The sequence below is a fragment of the Loxodonta africana genome, chromosome 15 (assembly GCF_030014295.1).
Source record: "Loxodonta africana isolate mLoxAfr1 chromosome 15, mLoxAfr1.hap2, whole genome shotgun sequence".
In the NCBI taxonomy this organism is placed as follows: Eukaryota; Metazoa; Chordata; class Mammalia; order Proboscidea; family Elephantidae; genus Loxodonta; species Loxodonta africana.
In genome coordinates, this window is record NC_087356.1 from 15329635 (window position 1) to 15346332 (window position 16698).

The window sequence follows — 16698 nt, forward strand, 5'->3', positions numbered from 1 at the left end:
CAAGATACAATTCCATTGCCACTGTCAAGAATGGCTCCATCACCACAAGGATCCCCCATGCTACCCTTTTATAGCTACAGCCACCTCCCTCCATTCCCCTCCTCCTAAGCCCTGGCAACACTATCTGCCCTCCATCTCTATGATTTTGTTATTTTAAGAATGCTATATAAATGGAATCACATAGTATATTACCTTTTCAGATTGTCTTTTTTCACTCAACACAATTCCCTTGAGATCCATACAAATTTTTGCTCAGGAGTATTCCATGATACCATGAACCACAGCTTATTAACCATTCTCCCGTGGAAAGACTTGGGTTGTTCCCAGGTTTTGGCAATTACGAATAGACTTCAACAAACATTTGTATACAGGCTTTTGCGAGCATATTGCCTTTCGAAGGACCTTTTCTTTCTGAAGTAGAGAGAAAGGATCACTGTAAAAATACACAGAATGAAAGGCCTGGGAATGTATTTAAAAACAAAAAACCATTGCCGAGTGCATTCCAACTCACAGCTACCCAATAGGACAGAGTAGAAGTGACCCATGGGGTTTCCAAGGAGTGGATGGTGGCCTCAAACCACCGACTTTTTGGTTAGTAGCTTGAGCTCTGAACCACTGCGCCACTGGGGGTGTATGTTGTTGTTGTTAGGTGCCGTCGAGTTACTTCTGACAGAGCGGAGTTGCCCCATAGAGTTTCCAAGGAATTGCTGGTAGATTTGAACTGCTACACCACCAGGGCTCCCCAGAGGTCTATACCAAAAAACCCACTGCCCTTCAGTCGACTTCAACTCATAGTGACCCTGTAGGACAGAGTAGAACTGCCTCATAGAGTTTCCAAGGAGTGGCTGGTGGATTCAAACCGTCGATCTTTTGGTTAGCAGATGTAGCTCTTAACCACTACACCACCAGGGCTCCCCCGGGGGGTTTATAGTCAGTCTACCTCAAATCAATCTCTAGGTCCCTCTCTGAACTTGCTTACCATCACAGAATGTTAGAGGAGAAAAGATTTAAGACTCTTTTAACCCGAAACCTTCATTGTACTCGAGAGAAGATGGAGGCCTGGGGGACAGTTGCCAATAGAACCTGCACCAGAGCCCAGTTTTCCTAGATCCCAGAATCGATCTCTTTCCATTTTACCAGCTTGTCTTCTGTGGGTCTGATGTTTATATTGGCAAGAGAATTAAGTGTTGTAAATCCACCATATGCTTAACACAGTTGGGATATGAGAAGGAGACAAGAGAAAAAGAAAGCTCCACCCTTGTTCTCAAGGCATAATAATAAAGACAGAAGCCACCATTAACTGTTTATTACTTGCCAGACAATGGTCTAATTGCTTTACGTGTACCAACTCATAAAGTCCTCACAACAGCTCTACGGGGCAGGAACGATTATCCCATTTTAAAGATGAAGAAACTTACAACTACTCTGGACAGAAGAGTTACATTCATATCAAATTATTTAGAAGGAATCAAAAAGTAATTTAAGTGGCATGTCACAAACTGTAAGTGTCATGAAAGCTGTGCTGATGAATACTTTTTCCTACTCAAGGTGCTATAAATTTATAGGTTAAATAAGGTTTATTGATGCCCACAGATGCTGTGTTTGCTCAGTCAAGGTGAGCGCACACGTGACATGCCTCTGAGCCACCAGCCCTGCCCATGTTATCACCTCTCTGATTCACCATGTTTGCACTTCTGCCTTCTTCTGCTGTCACTGACTCCCCTCCAACAGATGCACAATATGGTCAATTTGCGTCCCAACTAGCTGCCACCATCCACTCCCTTCTTGGCCACCACACTACTGGAGCTGAGAGTAACGGCAACCAGGTTTAAGTGATGGGGTAAAACATAGGGTGCCCAGGACTGTGCCATAGTTACAAGACCAAAGAGGTACTTCTCATTCAGTCTTCCTAAAGCCACCGTATCCTGGTAAAGCCTGATTTTTGTTTCTCATGCAGTACTGCCATTATATCTGCACCTTAGAGATGGGGACTGTTTCTAAGATGGTTCCTTCCATCTCTTCTGCCTTAACATTCCAAACAGAACCAACCACAGGCAGAGGGAAAGCTGCGTAAAAACGCAAGCTCTGTACTTATTGAAGCTGATGGTGCTGCATAGATGATGTAAGTTCCCCAAGGTTAAGGGAAAACCATATCAAACCAGTTGCCCTCAAGTTGAGTCCAACTCATGGTGGCCCCAAGCGTGTCAGAGCAGAACTGTGTTCCGTAGGGTTTTCAGTGGCCGATTTTTGGGAAGTTGAATGCCGAAGCTTTCTTCCGTGGCACCTCTAGGTGGACTCAAACTGTCAACCTTTTGGTTAGTAGCTGAAGGCTTAACTGTTTGCAGCACCCAGGGTTTCCTTCCCTGAGGTTAGGGCCAAGTATTATATTTGCCTGGTATTTCCACGGAGATAGGACCCAGACACATGCTAAGTACTCAATAAATGTTTGCTAAGTAAACAGATTGCTAAAGTGGAGTAAATACTCATTCAAAAAAGTCTATGACCACTGTGTAAGTTTGTACTTAAATATTGATAAAACCTTGAAGGAAACAAGGAGACATAAAAATACTTACGTTATAGGGGTGAGCTTACAGGTATATTTTTGCCCTTTTAAAGTTTCTTTACGATGATGCTTGAATCTCTCACCGTACTACCTTACAAAAGGAACAGCCCTTACTGGTCATTGGTGTAAATCTATTTTACCTGATTTCGACAATGCCCAAGGACAGTTTGGGATTTTTTTTTTTTTTTTGCTGCATTTATCAGTGAGTCTCCAATCTCCAGTTCCTTGGACGGGAAGCATCTGTGGGCTCAGATGCAGGATTTCCTACAGTTCCAGGATTTTTCACACTCCTTTAAGGAGCTTGTGTTGCAATTCTGCTGTGAGAATCAGGGAGTCAGAATAAGGATTTGATAGAGTAAATTCCCATTTGAAACAGTGTGAAACAGGCAATTCTCTTCTTTTAAACTTACTCCGGGATAATTTGATGGAGATCGCAGGTGACCCTTCTTGCCTTAGCTAAGAAGACAAGACTGGGAGCCTAGTTAGTTACCGATCTCAGGGCTATGTTCAAAAAGCACCTGGATATTTGGCTAATTAGGGTCAGAGATAAATAAACTTCATTATGACAAGAAACAAATAGTTATTTTGGGTACATTTCTTCATAATTATCAATCAGGGCATTACACATCTTCATTCAGTAGGTAAATTCATTTAGATATCTGCAGTAATATTTTACTGTTAATTCAAATTGACAGGTCCATTTGGGGATAAAATCCTATTAAAAATTGAATAACTATCCCATATAAATTAAATTAAGGTCTTAGTTTATTTGTTTGTTTTTGTTTTTTAACTAGTGAGAATAGTATTGTTAGTTGATGTCAAGTTGATTCCGATTCATGACGACCCCATGTGGGCAAAGTAGAACTGTTCCATAGGGTTTTCAAGGCTGCAACTTTTTTTTTTTTAAAGGCTGTAACCTTCTGGATGTGGATCGCCAGGTCTGTCTTCCGAGGCACCTCTGGTTGGGTTCAAACTGCCAACTTTTGGCTAGTAGTTGAGCAACTAACCATTTGTACCATCCAGGGACTCTGAGGGTAAGATAGGCATGGGTTATGTCTAAGGTTCTCAAATCTTATTGACTTAACATAATAGAAGTTCATTTCTCACCCACACGAAGACTGCGGCAGCTCCCAACTACACTGCAGGTGACCTTCCTGGATGTAGTGACTCAGGGATCCAGGCTGCTTCTGTCTTCTGTCTGCCATTTCAATGCAATGCCTCTCTATTGCTTCTGCAGAAGAGGAGAAAGGCCAGAGCATCCTACAGGGAGGGCTTTTCTCAGCTTCTTCATCAGATGCGATGTCACTTCCACTCACACTTTAGGCCTAGTTGCAAGAGGGTAGGAAATGTGGCCCTTGTATACCCAAGAAGAAGATGAGAACAAAATATTAATACACGCAAGTGAGGTTTACCTAGATCTCATACTGTAGCAGATAAATCAAGTTTTGAAGCTTGGACTCAATTGGTCTCCAGAGTGCATGGGTCTCCTTTCTACTGAGAATAGAGAACTTCTGGCCTTAAAGTGTTCAAAGTAGTCTTAATGTAGACCTGTTCACATTCAGCTTCTCTCACCAATGTGGCCCAAACAACTGACGTTTGGGAGCGATTGTTCAAGGGCTTGTTATTTATTCATGTCCCTAGATTCGCTAAACGATTTCCCTTGTAGTCTATCAGGTCACTAGAGAGCTACTTCCCTTAACTCTTAAATGCCTGAGTAAATGTTTTCAGAGAATTATGATTCAAGAATATATTTCCAACTTTTCAGAGTCGGTATGAGAAACCACTGAGGTCCTTCAACAACTATTTACTGAGTACTTACTAATGTGCCAGGCACCGTACTGAACTTATCAGCAAAGATTAGTTATTTGAAATTGAAAACTTCCTTCCTTGATTTGTTCAATATGAAAAGAATTCTCTAAAAACTTCCTCTTATTGCATAGGTGGATGAAATATTGCCTTTTTTGAAAAACTGATAGGCTTCTTTTTATTAAATAACATAATTGGTATGTTGTTGTTGTTGTAAGGTGCCATCGGGTTGGTTCCAACTCATAGCGACCCTACGTACAACAGAATGAAACACTGCCTGGTCCTGCGCCATCTTTACAGTCATTGCTATGTTTCAGCTCCTTGGTGTAGCCATTGTGCCAATCTATCTCCTTGAGGGTCTTCCTCTTTTTCACTGATCCTCCACTTTACCAGGGACTGGTTTCTCCTGAAAACATGTCCAAAGTACATGAGACAAATTCTTGCCATCCTTGCTTCTAAGGAGCATTCTGACTGTACTTCTTCCAGGACAGATTTGTTCGTTTTTCTGGCTGTCCAGGATATATTCAATATTCTTCACCAACAACATAACTCAAATGCGTCCATTCTTCTTCAGTCTTGTTTATTCATTGTCCAGCTTTCACATGCATATGAGGTGACTTAAAATACCGTGGCTTGGGTCAGGTACACCTTAGTGCTCAGAGTGACATCTTGGGTTTTTAACACTTTAAAGATGTCTTTTGCAGCAGATTTTCCCAATGCATCATTTGATTTCTTGACTGCTGCTTCCATGGACATTGATTGCAGATCTAAGTAAAATGAAATCCTTGACAACTTCAATCTTTTTTCTGTTTATCGTCATGTTGCTTTTTGGTCCAGTTGTGAGGATTTCTGTTTTATGTTGAGATATAATCCATGCTGAAGGCTGTAGTCTTTGATCTTCATCAGTAAGTGCTTCAAGTCCCTTTAACTGTCAGCAACCAAGGTTGTGTCATCTGCATATCTCTGGTTGTTAATGAACCTTCCTCCAATTGTGATGTCACGTTCTTCTTCATATAGTCCAGTTTCTTGGACTATTTGCTTAGCATACAGATTGAAAAGGTGTGGTGAGAGGGTACAACCCTGACACATCCTTTCCTGATTTTAAATCACACAGTATCCCCTTGTTCTGGCTGAAAGACTGCCTCTTGGTCTATGTACAGGATTTTCGTACGCACAATTAAGTGTTCTGAATTCCCATTCTTTGCAATGTTATGCATAATTTGTTATGATCCACACAGTCGAATGCCTTTGCATAGTCAGTTACACACAGGTAAACATCTTTCTGGTATTCTCTGCTTTCAGCCAAGATCCATCTGACATTAGCAATGATATGTCTCGTTCCACATCCTCTTCTGAAACCAGCTTGAATTTCCCTTTTTGTCTACTGCTGCAACCATTTTTCAATTATCTTCAGCAAAATTTTATTTGAGTGTGATACTAATGGTATGGTTCGATAATTTCTGCATTCTGTTGGATCGTCTTTCTTTGGAATAGGCATATCATGTATGGATCTCTTCCAGTTGGTTGGCCAGATAGCTGTCTCCAAATTTCTTGGCATAGACGTGTGAGGGTTTCCAGCTTTGCATCTGTTTGTTAAAACATCTCAGTTGGTATGCCATCACTTCCTGGAGCCTTCTTTTTCTCCAATGGCTTCAGCGCAGTTTGAACTTCTTCCTTTAATACCGTCAGTTCTTGATCACATGTTACTTCCTGAAATGGCTGAATATCCATTCACTTTAACTACTCTACGTTCAAGGGCAAGGTCCAGAGTCTCTTCTGACATCCATTTTGGTCTTTTCTTTCTTTCTTGTCTTTCTAATGACATTTTGCTTTCTTCATGTATGATGTTCTTGATGTCATTCCACAACTCGTCCGGTCTTTCATCATTAGTGTGCAATGTGTCAAATCTGTTTTTCAGATAGTCTCTAAATTCAGGGGGAATATACTCAAGGTAATATTTTGGCTCTTGTGGACTTGTTTTAATTTTCTGCAACTTAAGCTTGAATTTGCATATGAGCAATTGATAATCTGTTCCACAGTTGGCCTGTAGCCTTGTTCTGACTGATGATCTTGAGCTTCATCATTTCTTTCCACAGGTGTAGTTGATTTTATTTCTGCATATTCCATCTGGTGAGGTCCATGTGTATAGTCACTGTTTATGTTGTAGAAAAAAGTTATTCGCAATGAATAAGACCTTGGTCTTGAAAAATTGTATCATGCAATTTCCGGCATTGTTTCTATCATCGAGGCCATATTTTCTGACTCTGCATTTTTCTTTGTTTTCAACTTCCGCATTCCAATCACCAGTAATTATCAACACATCTCGATTGCATGTTTAATCAATTTCAGATGGCAGAAGTTGGTAAAAATCTTTGGCATAAATTTGAATAATAATCATTTAACTGGTCTTCTTTGTGAGCATATAGATATTTTCCTATCACTGACAGTGGTGTACATCAGGATAGATTTTGAAATGTTCTTTTTGATGATGAATAGGACACCATTTCTCTTCAATTTGTCATTTCTGGCATAATAGACCATATGATTTTCTGATTCAAAATGGCCAATACCAGTCCATTTCAGCTCACCATTTTATCTTTATGTGTTACATTTAATTTTTTACTTCAAATTTTCCTAGATTCATAGTTTGTACACTCTATGTTCCAATTATTAATGAATGTTTGCAGCTGTTTCTTCTCATTTTGAGTCATGCCACATCACTAAAGGAAGGCCCTGAAAGCTTGACTTCATCTGTATCATTAAGACTCACTCTACTTTGAGGAGGCAGCTCTTCCCCAGCTGTATTTTGAGTGCCTTCCAACCTGAGGAGCTCACCTTTCAGCACTGTACAAGACAACGTTATGCTGCTAGTCACAAGGGTTTCACTGGCCAATTTTTTTTAAGAAGTAGATCGCCAGGTCCTTTTTTCTAGTCTGTCTTAGTCTGGAAGCACTACTGAAACCTGTCCACCATGGATGACTCTGCTGGTATTTGAAGTATCGGCAGTATAGCTTCCAGCATCACAGTAACACAAAGCCACCGTAGTACAACAAGCTGACAAATAGTTGATAATTTGTGTAAGATACCATATTTCCAGAGTTTCCTTTTCAGCTTGAGTATCAGAAACTCACAGTTGAGCTTTATGCTCATTGCAGTAGTTGCTTTCACCTCAAATGTTGGATATAACAATTTCTTCCTTCAATCCTTTTTTGTACCTTTTAAAAATCATTCTATTATATGTTGGTACTTAATTGTTATGTCACTTCAAACTCTCTTAGAAGTAGATCGATCAGGTAAGAATAATAAGTGATCTAATAATGCTGTTGTAACAGAGTGGAATTACTCCATTGAGTTTCCAAGTAGCGCCTGGTGAATTTGAACTGCCGACCTTTTGGTTAGCAGCCATAGCACTTAACCACTATGCCCTCAGGGTTTCCAGCAATAAATCAATATCCTCTTGTTGATGGATTGATATTTGTCAAGAAATGATTTGGGGGGCAGAAAAGGATTATGTCAAAAAGAGAAAAATGAAGCAGAGAGTCATTAAAAAAATAAAGTATACAGATTTTTCTATTAAGTCATTACCTCCTCCTTTAATTCCTCATTTTTTCACCTGTCGCTTAATATCACAGCTTGAAGGGAATAAATTCTAATTTAGAAAATTAATGATCAATTTCCTTGCCCTGAACACAAATTTGAGAAGGCCTGATGCTTGAACAATTCTGTGAGTGTTGTGTTTTTTTGAGGAAGAAATCCTGAAACTGTGCTGATCAAGTCTTCCTGCTTCTCAGGGGAAAAGAGAGGCCTAACCTTATAGAGATCTTGCTTCTAGGGTGCTTCTATTTAAGCACTGAGGATAGGTAATAGAAACCACGTGGAAATGAAGCACTGGAGCTCATAGTTGATAGTCTATGGTGGACCTTTGTTGGGTTTCCTGCCCAGCATCCATTTGTGCAGCACGAAACTTTTTCTCTGGAGAAACACCTCCCTCCTCTCAGTTCTTGTGGTATAGTATGTCTGACTGAACCCCCAAGATCTCGGAGTAAACGTATGACCCTAGACTGATCAAATAAAATTTTGTAGAAGGGTTCAGGAATTGGTCAATGAGAAGCAGCCCCGTGTTTTCTCTGTAACTATTAGGAGAGAAAGAAAGGTCTCTGGGTAGCACAATTCGCACTCAACTGCTAACCTATAGGTTGAACCCGCCCTGCAGAGAAAGGTCTGGTGATCTGCTCCCATTAAGATTCCAAAACCAAAAAACCAAACCCACTGCCATCAAGTTGATTCTGACTCATAGCAACCCTACAGGACAGAGTAGAACTGCCCAATAGAGTTTCCAAGGAGGGCCTCGTGGATTCAAACTGCCGACCTCTTGGTTAGCAGCCATAGCACTTAACCACTGTGCCACCAGGGTTTCCTCCATTAAGATTATAGCCAAGAAAACACTATGGAGCTGTTCTACTCTGTAACACATGGGATCATGCCATGCAACTAACGACAACAACTAGGAGAGAAGTGCCCTTTTGGCTGGGTGGTTAGATAGGTAATTGTGGGAGCAGAGGGAGAGAACTGGTGCAACAATGATAGAAGTTTTGGGGTCTGGGCCACCTGCTAGTGTAGCTTACTTGTGTCCTCTGGCCTAGATCCCAGGTGCACTACTTCCATCTAATGGCTGTTGGGCCTGCCCAAAATTATATTTTTGGTCTGACAGACCTAACTCATGATCACTTGATGTTACATGGTCATGCACTCCTTCTCTACTGGGGCAGAAGCATGCCAAGGGCTGTTATTCAAATTGTGTATAGGACAACTTTGAATTATGGTATTGGTGAAGGATATTGAATATACCATGAACTGCCAGAAGAACAAACAAATCTGTCCTGGAAGAAGTATAGTTAGAATGCTCCTTAGAAGCAAGGATGGTGAGACTTTGTCTCATGTATTTTGGACATGTTATTAGGAGGAACCAGTCCCTGGAGAAGTACATCCTGCTTGGTAAAGTAGAGAGTCAGCAGAAAAAGAGGAAGACCCTCAATAAGCTGGAGTGACATAGTGGCTCAACAATGGGCTCAAGCATAACAATGATTGTGAAGATGGTGCAGGACTGGGCAGTGTTTCGTTCTGTTGTACATAGGGTCCTATGAGTCAGAACTGACTCGACGGCACCTAACAACAGCAACAACATAGGTCCCCAGGAGTCAGAATCGATCTGACAGTACCCAACAACAGTTCTCTACTAGAAATGGAATGGCCTTACTCCAGAATTCTAGTTCTCCTTCTGTGGCTCCACACTGTGTCTTTTCCTACCACTGATAATTGTGGGATTCCCCTCCCCACTTGGGTCTTCAGTGCTGTCTGGCTCAAGCAGCAGGCTTGGTTGCATCGCAGCTTGAAGCTGCTGCAGAGTTCTCTTACGTGCTGGGGCCCACTCAAAACTGTCAGCCTTCTATGTCACTTGGTAAGTGGGTCAGAGCAGTATTCCCCAGTTTAGAATATGCTACTTCCAGAACTCATAAATACCTACCAGGAATTGTGTTTCTCTTTTTCATAGTAGGATGTGCAAGGTGCGATAATTTGTCCTTTACTTCGAAGGAAATGCCCATCATGCATAAGATCACTGAGATCCTAAAATCTTGACTGCTGTGGGAGTGCCTGAATCTTCCTAAGTTTATTTCCCACCTTCTGGAACACATGTGTCTTGTTAGAGCACACATGTCTTATCAAAGCTTTCAATGAACTGCTAGCTTCTTTGTCTTTTTTTTTTTTGCTTAAAACAACAAACATTTATTGACTCAGTTTCTGAGGGTCAGAAATTTGGGACCGACTCGGCTGAGTGTTTTGCCTTTGAGTCTCTCATGAGCTTGCAGTCAGGACTGGATCATCTGATGGCTCAAATGTGGCTGGAGGAGCCAATTCCAAGATGGCTCCCTTACATGGCTTTTGGCAAGAAACCTCAGTTCCTCTGGTGCTGCTTGAGCGTCCTCACAATGTGAACTGCCATTTTCTTGCTCATCTGGTGTTGTGCCCAACAGTTTTTGACATACCTGAGTATTATCCTTTCCGTGGTGTACAATTACCTGAGTAAATGGCCATAGGCTACTTTGGGGAAGGTCTAGGGGAAGCATTACCATATAAACTTATAACAAGACCCTTCTTTGTGGTACTTATCCTCTCCTTCACTTAGAGGGTTCTGGGTACGAGCACTGGCTCACATCTGGAAATGAGGCAAAGGATTGTGATGTTTTATTGGGGCAACTCCTTATCATTCATCTTGATTTCTTTTGGTTGTATTAATTAAGCAATACGCTTTGGCTGACTATCTGTCTTGCTCTGGGAAAACCTTGTTCAATTAAGTCTCTGTATAGCTCTTTGCAGTTCAGGACTTGCTGGTTGTCACTCCAGTCTTGCTGCTCATTATAATAATTGCACCCACCTTGCTTCTGATGGCTAAGTAGCACCACCTGGCCTCTGTTGTATCGCTCTTCTATCATCTTCATTACTACCTGGGAGCCCAATTCTGTAGCAGCATCTCCTGCCATCAGCCCTATCCTACAGTGGGAGCTGCCACTGAATTTCTGAATGCTGTGTGTGCGCCTTGTACCAGCACATTCTTTACTGTTTTTGTAAATGGAATGTCCTCTGGGCTTTCCCATGAAATCTAGTCAGCAGCCTAGCCAGGCTTATGTATATATACCTATTCTAGTGTGCCTATTTTTCTGAACATTTTGATCCCTTCCTTTACTGTCTGCCATGACAATATTGGCATTTCTAGTTCACTTAGAGGAGCCCAGGTGGTGCAATGATTAAAAGCACTCAGCTGCTAACAGAAAGGTCAGTGGTTCGAACCTACTGGTGGCTGTGCAGGAGAAAAGATAAGGCAATCTGCTCCCATAAAGATTATGGCCCAGGAAACCCTACAGGGCAGTTCTACTCCGACATATATGGTCACTATGAGTCAGAATCAACTGGAGGGCACACAACAACAATGGTGCACTTAGTTTGGGACATTGCTTTCTACACATTCCCAAGAGCCATCCTAATGGCATATTAGTACAATTTCCTGGGGCTTGCCAGGGTATTAAATCCTGTGTTGTGGATTGAATGCTTTCTTATCAATAAACTCAAACCTTATCTAATTTTCAAACACTTTTCTGTCAGTTTGTCATATTGTGGTGGCTTGTGTGTTGCTGTGATGCTGGAAGTTATGCCACCGATATTTCAAATACCATCAAGGTCACCCATGGTGGACAGGTTTCAGTTTGGCTTCCAAACTAAGACAGACTAGGAAGAAGGACCAGGTGATCTGCTTCTGAAATCTAGCCAATGAAAACCTTATGGATCACAACAGAACACTCTCTGATTTTCTTGCTTTGGACATGTCATCAGGGAAGATCAGTACATGGAAGACATGTTTGGTGAAGTAGAGGGCCAGCAAGGGCAAGGGAGGCCCTTGGTGAGATGGATTGGCACAGTAGCCACAATGAACTCAAACATGCTGGCAGTTGTGAACATGACACAGGACCAGGCAATGTTTCATTCTGGTGTACTTAAGGTTACCATGAGCTGGAGCCAATTGATGGCAGCTATTTTTTTTTTTTTTTAATCTAACTTAATCTACCTATCTGGAAACCCTGGTGGTGTAGTGGTTAAGTGCTACAGCTGCTAACCAAAGGGTTGGCAGTTCAAATCTGCCAGGCGCTCCTCGGAAACTCTATGGGGCAATTCTACTCTGTCCTCTAGGGTTGCTATGAGTCGGAATTGATGGCACTGGGTTTGGTTTTGGTTTTTCCACCTATCTCTAACCAAAGGGTTGGCAGTTCGAATCTGCCAGGCGCTCCCTGGAAACTCTATAGGGCAGTTCTACTCTGTCCTATAGGGTCGCTATGAGTTGGAATCGACTCCATGGCAGTGGGTCTGGGTTACCTATCTCTATCTATTTAACTTTATGTTCTGCTTCCCCTTAATCCAGCCTTCTCCAAATCCAGTTGCACACTGACTCTTCCAGCTCCTACTGGTACATGTTTGCTAGGACGTGAGATCCTGTGGAAGATAGTCTATTTCCTCCTTTACCAGACCCAGCACTTGCCCAGCTGGATTACGTTGATCTGGTGGACAGGAGGGGAGGTAGAAGTAGATCATGAGGGTATATATATGGTCTTGCAAGTCAGAGGCCTCTGAATTATCTTCAAACAGAGGGACAGAGGATTTCCCTTTAACAGGGAAAAGTGCGACACCTCTTCAGGCCCAGAAGATTCAGGGAAATCTAAGTATCAAAGATTTTTGAGTGCAATAATTCAGATGACACCATCTCGAGTCTCAAGGTCTCACTTCTTCCCAACCAAAACCTGATGGCATAGTAACCTTCCCTGGGTTCAGCCTTCTCTGGAGCTCCACTACCCTCATAATTAAGTCCTGGCCTTGATCCACAGCTTTTTTTTTTTTTTTTTTTCCTAAACAATACCCATTTATTATCTCATAGTTCTCTAGGTTAGAAGTCCCAGATGGCATAACTTGACTCTCTGCTCAGAGTCTTAGAAGGCTGAAATCAAGGTGTCAGCTGCATTCTCTTCCAAGCTCATTCCTGTTATGGGTCAAATTTAGTTCCTTGCAATTACTGTAGAACTGAGGTCCCAGTTTCCTTGCTGGCTGTCAGCTGGGGACCTAGCTCAGCATTTGAAGGATACCTACATTCCTTCTCAAGCGGTCCCCTCCATCTTCAAACCAGCAACTTTGTGGTGAGCCCTTCTCATACTTTGAATGTCCCTAACTTTTGCCCCACAGCCTTTTGGTTCCTCTTGTTGCAGGTGATAAGGGTATCTTTATATGGTACCAGGAGGCTCTCCTTTTTTCACATTGTTCTTAACATTTGTAATTAATCACCAATAACTTATCATTATGTTTCTTCAAAACAATGGCAGCCCTTAGCAAGAGCCATCGATTTCATAGACCACATAATCACTACATTCTCCAAACCTCTCAAATGCCTAAGACATTGCACTTCCCAGTGCACTCCCTTGCACAGCATCCTATTCCAGTTTACTACTGGCGAAAGTTTTAGCAAACACTCTACCACAGCATGGCGGGGGCTAGCCCTACCCCACCTGCCACCAGTGACGGCATCCTCGTCACCAGCTGGCCAGTGGGTGATCTAGCTTTAAGATCCCATTTTAGAGTTTCCTTCCTAAAACCACTCCAGGCCACAACTGACTTACGCTGGGTTCTCCTGGAAACAGATTCTGAAGCTGAGTTGCAGGCAGGAGTTTATCAGGGAGTGTGCTCAGAAAACAAGAAGAAGCAAAAACTCTGTAAGGATGTGAGGGAAGAAGGTTTGGGTAGGGAAGAAGCTTAACGAGAATGCGGTTGCAAAGAGTCCTTACTCAATCCTGTGAGAAGCTTAGGAGCTGGGGTCACTTTTCAGAGCTGTCCTGAATTGAGGCAAGGCTCGGTCTTAAAGGAGGGGGTCTGGATGGCACCCCACAATCCACTGCAGTAACCTACCGAGGTCCTAGAGTTAGTATGCAGCAAAACTGGGGTTTGACCAAGGAGTTTGCTTTCTTAACTTCATTATACTGCTGGTAAACACCATGAATGAAGGCTTGGAGATGATAAGCTTAAACCAGGTGACTGGGGACCTCGAAGGAGGCCTGTGTGGCTAGAGGCTAAAAGTAGTCAGGTAATAAAGCATGGTCATTCATTTTTCAACACATACCTAAGCATTGTTTCAGGAAGTGAGAATACAGCAGTGAAAAGCTAGGTGCCTGTATTCTAGCATACGCAGGCAGAATGTGTGTGTGTGTTGTCAGCAGCATTAAGTGCTGTGAAGATAAAGTAGACGAGGGAAGTGGAGAGGAATGGAGGATGGTCAGAAGAAGTCATGGAAGAGGTGACATTGGAACAGATACCTAAATGAGGTGAGGAAGTGAATATGCAGATACCTGGTGAAAGAGCGTCCTGTGAACAGAAAATGCAAAGATTTTGAGGCAGGAGTGCACTTGGCATGTTTGAGTAACACCTAGGAGGCCCGTATGGCTAGAGGCTCGTGAACAGGGGAAGAAGGACTGGAAATGACAGCAGGGAGCTAGGCAGAGGCTAGATCAGGCCAGGCCTTAAAGACGATGGCACGGGATTTATCCAGACAGGAAAAGGGACCTGTCAAAGGGATAACCAGGGATTTCGTAGGAAGACGCTAAAGGCCTTTCTTCAGTATCTAGCAGGTCATCTCCTGCTTCTCTCCTTTCATCTGCAGCTGACCATCTCTCAGGGAGAAAATTATACTTGTCTGGAAGAAAAGAGCTTTGATCTCTCAGAGTCTGAACATGCCAAGGGATACAATGGAGAATGGAGACAGGAAATGGAAGGAGGAGACTAAAATTAGGGATAATTGAGAGAAGGGTAGAGGAAGCAACTGTAGAAAGAATACATTAGAAAAGAGGAAGAGGAAAGGAGGAGGAAAGAGGGAGTGAGATGGATTCTGAATGTGGGAGGCATGGGAAAGGTAGCTTTAAAGATCACAGCTAGGAGTAAGCTGATCGGAATCAGACGAAGTACAGAGGGAGTCACTGCAACCTACATGGCTTCAATTTCCTCACCTGTCTTATCAGCTTCGTTGGTTGAATTGCAATGAACCCAATGAGATAATGTATGAAAATCAGATGTAAAGCACTGAAACACGCTGGGCTCATAAGGAAAACGTATTAAATTCCAAACAGACACAAACTCATTGCACTTTATAAAGACAAATGTAAAGTGTTAAATTTCATCATTTAGGTGGGGGGAGAGGAGTTCACATCCATTTTCTGCACTTGCTCTGTGCCAAGAGAATTGCTCACGCGATCCAGGTAAACCCCACAACAACTCCATGAGGTAGGCGTGATTATCCCCACTTCACAGATGAATAATCAGACTCAAAGCCATAGAAGAAACATTTCTGAGGCCCTCAAGCCATTAAACAGCCGAGTTTAAGTTCTTTCTACTATCCTTGGTTATCCAAGTCTTTTTAGGATGTAAAAGAAGGCAGAATAAGTCTCATTGTTATTACCTTTTCTTTATAGACCAAGGAAAGAAAGCAAAAGTCTTAAGAAGTTACCTTGTTTTGGTGGCAGAGCCAGAATCAAAAGGTAGATTTTCTAATGAAACTCAAGGTGAAAATTTCCTGATGAGGTTTTCATTCTCAGGCTTTAAAAAAACACTTTTTTTTAAATTAAGATTCTCAGGAAGTTGGCATAAATGGGATGCTGTTTTGCTAATGGATTATGAGCCAAAGAACCTTATGTTGTTGTTGTTGGGTGCCATTGAATTGCTTCCAACTCATGGTGACCCCATGCCCAATGGATTGGACAGTTGTGCTCTACAGAGTTAAAAAAATTTTTTTTTCTTTTTTTATTGTACTTTAGATGAAGGTTTACAGAGCAAACAAGTTTCTCGTTGAACAATTAATACACATATTGTTTTGTGACATTGATTGCCAACCCCAGGACATGTCAACACTCTCCCCTTCTCGACCTTGAGCTCCTCATTACCAGCTTTCCTGCCCTGTCTGCCTTTTCTCCCTTGCCCCTGGGCTGGTGTGCCCATTTAGTCTTTTTTTTTTTTTATGGGTCTGTCTAATCTTTGGCTGAAGGGTGAACCTCAGGAGTGAGTTCATTACTGACCTGTGAGTGACCGGGGGCCATACTCTCAGGGTTTCTCCAGTCCACAGGGTTTTCATTGGCTGATTTTTTGGAAGTAGATTGCCAGCCTTTCTTCCTAGTCTGTCTTAGTCTGGAAGCTCTGCTGAAACCTGTTCAACATCATAGCAACACAAAAGCCTCACTGACACACGGGTGGCCTGAGGTGCACTGGCCACCATCTAACCCAGGGACTCAAAACCCAGGTCTCCTGCATGGAAGGGGAGATTTCTACCACTGAACCAACAGGCTCCTAAGGAACCTTATAGGCTGACATTGTTCTCTCACCATGAATGCTTCCTGCTCCTTGGGTGCAAAGTAGGCCTCAGGCAAAGACTGACTTCACAAGCCCGGGATGATTTGGGAGAAAAGTGATCTTAGAAGTTCTGAGACTGAAGGCTCCGCACAGAGATAGCTGCTGAGTACAATCAACCCCAGATAGGCTGATAGAATTAATTTAGAGGATGCTCAAATGTCAAAATTCTACAATTAAGGGGCAAGCATAAAACACATTCACTAGTCAAGGATTCTTTCCCATACTTCCTCCCATGACATACCTTAGAAAGGAGGAATGTTAGCACCGAACACCAAGGCTTTCAAGGTTTCCTAAGTCTCCAGCTAAGAAACTTTTAACTGTGTTGCTTCTGGAGAGTGGGGCTGAGG